This window comes from Diachasma alloeum, unplaced genomic scaffold (genome assembly GCF_001412515.2).
Source record: "Diachasma alloeum isolate Michigan unplaced genomic scaffold, Dall2.0 Dall_scaffold_00367, whole genome shotgun sequence".
In the NCBI taxonomy this organism is placed as follows: Eukaryota; Metazoa; Arthropoda; class Insecta; order Hymenoptera; family Braconidae; genus Diachasma; species Diachasma alloeum.
In genome coordinates, this window is record NW_021680506.1 from 248,204 (window position 1) to 252,777 (window position 4,574).

Below are 4,574 nucleotides of genomic sequence, written 5' to 3' on the forward strand. Positions count from 1 at the left end.
TTTGAATTTTTTTTTTTTTTTTTTTTTATCGAAAACGTTAACCTTTCATTGATGATAAAAATGATACAAAATCAAGGTAAAATATCTTATATATTATGAAGAATATATAATAAAGACTTAGTGATAGAGTCGTTAGTCGGTTTTTGGTCTAACGCCGTTTTACGACCTTTTTGGTTTGCGAGTGGGTAGACCAAAAACCGACTAAAATGCGCTCACTGTACGTCCAATTCGTCTAAGTTCTCTATAGACTTATAAGAATTTCCAGTCGTGGGACTTAGAAGAATTTTCAGCTGTGGTACTTAGAAGAATTTCCACTGGTGGCACTTAGGAAAATTTTCAGTCATGGCACTTTGAAGAATTTTCAGTCTTTTCTCAGTTTCCCTCAGTTTCTGTTTTTTTGTGACTTTCAATTTTTTCCAAATTTTTAATACTTATAGAAGTCTACTTTATGAAACGTGCGACCGATTTTTCGATTTTATTCGCTTAATTCAAGTATTTTCGAGAATTCTTGTGTTCGTGCTGCTCAAAAATTTGGGATTCCATTGAATTTTAAGTGAAATTGAGGAGTTTATCATTTTTCCACCCTAGAAATGTAAAAATTGAAGAGTGGCGATCAATATTCATCGCATGAATGAAAAAATCGTAAATAATCAAATGGGTTTAGCTGTCATTTTTGGAGGTTTTTTTTTATTGGTTTGTTGAATATTTTTGACTGATTTTTACAATTTATAGAGTTGCATTTTACATTTTAATCAAGAAATCAATGGTGAGGGCTAATTTCAGGTCAATTATTCCATGGAAATTATGAAAATGGGGAAAATTTAAGTATTTTGGGGAATTTTTGTATTCGTGCTGCTAAAAAATTTTGAATTCCACTGAATGTTTAGTGAAATTGGGGAGTTCATTATTTTTCTCCCCTAAAAATGTAAAAATTAAAGAGTAATGATGAATTTTCATTGAATAAATGCATTCCAGGGGGGCTATTCTCACCAAAAATCCGTTTTTTCCACCGCTTTTTCGGAGGTGCGATTTTCGCCCGCCAAGGGGGTGACACNGGACTTAGAAGAATTTTCAGCTGTGGTACTTAGAAGAATTTCCACTGGTGGCACTTAGGAAAATTTTCAGTCATGGCACTTTGAAGAATTTTCAGTCTTTTCTCAGTTTCCCTCAGTTTCTGTTTTTTTGTGACTTTCAATTTTTTCCAAATTTTTAATACTTATAGAAGTCTACTTTATGAAACGTGCGACCGATTTTTCGATTTTATTCGCTTAATTCAAGTATTTTCGAGAATTCTTGTGTTCGTGCTGCTCAAAAATTTGGGATTCCATTGAATTTTAAGTGAAATTGAGGAGTTTATCATTTTTCCACCCTAGAAATGTAAAAATTGAAGAGTGGCGATCAATATTCATCGCATGAATGAAAAAATCGTAAATAATCAAATGGGTTTAGCTGTCATTTTTGGAGGTTTTTTTTTATTGGTTTGTTGAATATTTTTGACTGATTTTTACAATTTATAGAGTTGCATTTTACATTTTAATCAAGAAATCAATGGTGAGGGCTAATTTCAGGTCAATTATTCCATAGAAATTATGAAAATGGGGAAAATTTAAGTATTTTGGGGAATTTTTGTATTCGTGCTGCTAAAAAATTTTGAATTCCACTGAATGTTTAGTGAAATTGGGGAGTTCATTATTTTTCTCCCCTAAAAATGTAAAAATTAAAGAGTAATGATGAATTTTCATTGAATAAATGCATTCCAGGGGGGCTATTCTGACCAAAAATCCGTTTTTTCCACCGCTTTTTCGGAGGTGCGATTTTCGCCCGCCAAGGGGGTGACACGATACTAAATGACATAAATTGATGACTTAACGTTAACTTATCAATTTGTGTCATTTAAGGGGCGACACGCCTTCGGGGGAGAAAATCGCACCTCCGAAAAAGCGGTGGAAAAAGCAGATTTTTGGTGAGAATAGCCCCCCAGAGTTGAATGAGTGGGAAATTTCAAGAAAAACTGCTCAATAGTTCATATTTTTTCAAGTGATACTCTCAGAGATATTTTTGAAAAATAAAGTTTGAATAGTACGAAATAAATAATCTTATTTTTATTTGATTCTATTTTCAATGAAATTTGTTATAAGTTCCTGCAATTACTTGCAACTGGTCATTGCCCGGAGGTCTTTCGCTAAGTCTTTACATTTTGTCTACATAATAATTGATACTTATAAAGAAAAAAAATCAGTTTATATATTAATTTTTACTGGGTGAGGATAGAGAAAGTGAAGAACATTTTGACAACATTGAGTGTGGTTAAATATCTCAATTTATTCATCTTCCTTCTCATTTACACGTTCACTTATGAAAGATACATTGTCATGTTCCACATAGAAACAAACGCTGATTAAATTCTCTACTGTTACCAGGGCTCGTTCTTCTGACATTTCGCACCTCCACATATGTGGCACATTTATTATTTCAGATCCTAAACCTGCTGATACGTTTCCCGTCAGATTCATCAACTGAATGATTGCAAAATGCTGCCCTTCACGTAAACATTGGTTATTTGGACACCGACAATGACTCACTTTTACAAATTCTATAATTTTTCCAAAAGCTTTGCCGTTAACACCAGTGAATGAAATGAACGAAGAATTTGTGCGTTAATTTTTCCTGTATGAATCTGCTACATATAATAATTTGTCCTTCAACAATCGATGATAACGTCTTACAGCAACCGTATTTTCATCAATGCCTTGTCCGACCAATTGACTCATGTATTTTCGAGGAATGCCCTTGATATAAGTACCAATACTACAGCATTTTCCGAATGATTCAATGATTTTTAATTGTTTTTTTTATGCATGACAAAATGGAGTAATGGGCCAGGCGGTAATTTCGATAATTTCGAAAAGAATTTCAGCTACTGACAATGAGAATTAGCAATTTGGGATTCTAAATCAGTAGTACCATGAACCAACTTGACTAATTATCCATTAATATTTTCAAAAGAGAAACAGGAATTCACCCATAGAGGACCAAACTTGAGAACATCTTCAGGCAAGTGCAGTAATTGATGAACATTGATGCTATAGAAACGTATACCGTATAAAGTTTCAAATTTTTCCACAAACTCATGAAGGAGTTTCTTTGCTATCTCTACATCGATAATAGAAACTTTGTCAGAATTCAATAATGAAATAGCAGTTACTAATTGCATATAATGTTGGAAATATTGTCCAGGCATTATCAAAGATAGTATTATAGGAGAGTAGTAGAAAAACCAGCATTTCAACTCAGAAGCTTTCCATTGTTTATACTGCAGAATACTTTGAGGCATTCGATGAATGAACTTGGGAGGCTTTATTTTGAATAAATAATTATCAACAACGTATGCTACTGAGCGAAGTGAGAATGGACAAGAACTGTGAGCAGAGTTGAACCATAATTTTAACAATTTTTTTACAATGGCTTCGTAAACTGCATGCATGGAATCTATTCCTGTACCGCCAATATAGTCAGGCATGACTGAATCGAGAGAACTCAATCCTTTTATTCCCTTTACTGTTTTCGTATCAGCAATTAAATTATTCTTATTTTTCCTACTGAGTACCATATTTGCATGAATTCTTGTTTGCTTTAGTGTTCGCATAATCAAGTCTTTAACATATCGAAAAACTAATAAAGATTTTCCTGACGGTAGTTTTGTAGGTTTGGCTTGGCATTCACAGATCGGACAGCAATATTTTGCATTAAACTGACTAATATTTAAGAATAAACTCTTTGCTGGTAAATCACAAGTGCCACATAACACTACTGCACGTAAGGAAATTTTCATATTTTCTCTTGGAATTTTTACGTTAATACCGCGGTACAATTCTTCTAATTCATCGTGAAATGACTCCACCAACAAATTCGCAGCAGGTTTCTGTGACCCAAACCATAGACCAGCGAGAATAGTATTTTCTCGAAGTACACATTGATCATAGGGTAATTCGTTAATTCGTAAATAAAAAGGCCATATGGTAGTCTCCCTGGGATGCAAGCAGCCACTTAAGTTATGTGGCTATTAGGTGGCTGTTAGGTGGCTACTTGTTTTGGTGTAAAAAAGGGTAAGTGATACCTCAAACGATTATGGATGTAAATCTATGAATTATTAAGGAATTTTAGTAGCTTTAATGACATTAATCTCCATTAATTAAGGAAAATAACAGTTTGCGTATTGAAAGGGAAAATAAATCAGTAGGGGGAACGCCGCCGGATGGCGGCAGTGTCGACTTCTCGCCCAGGCCGATAAAGTCGGCAGCAGTGGCCGCAGAAAATTGATTATCCAATAGGTTCATATTGGCATTTTTTTTAATTAGTTTAATTCTGTACTGACCCAATTGCCCTACGTGAATAATGTTATCGCAAATAGATATGTAGGAGGAGAATGTTGTGGGTCAAATAGGGGCGAAGAGGGGCATCAAATAATTAGATAAATAAAATAATGGAATCTAAAAATTTTGAACTTTGTGAGAAGTGGGGGGAAGGGTATGTATACGGAGGGTTGAGATTTTCGCCCGTTGATGGGGGGGGGG

General features: G+C 34.3%; 1 protein-coding gene across 1 annotated transcript in view; it reads left to right on the forward strand.

Annotated features, from left to right (window-relative positions):
• LOC107041533 overlaps positions 1 to 4,574 on the forward strand; it is a gene marked incomplete at its 3' end in the record, with an annotated part of 149,583 nt that overhangs the window by 69,923 nt on the left and 75,086 nt on the right.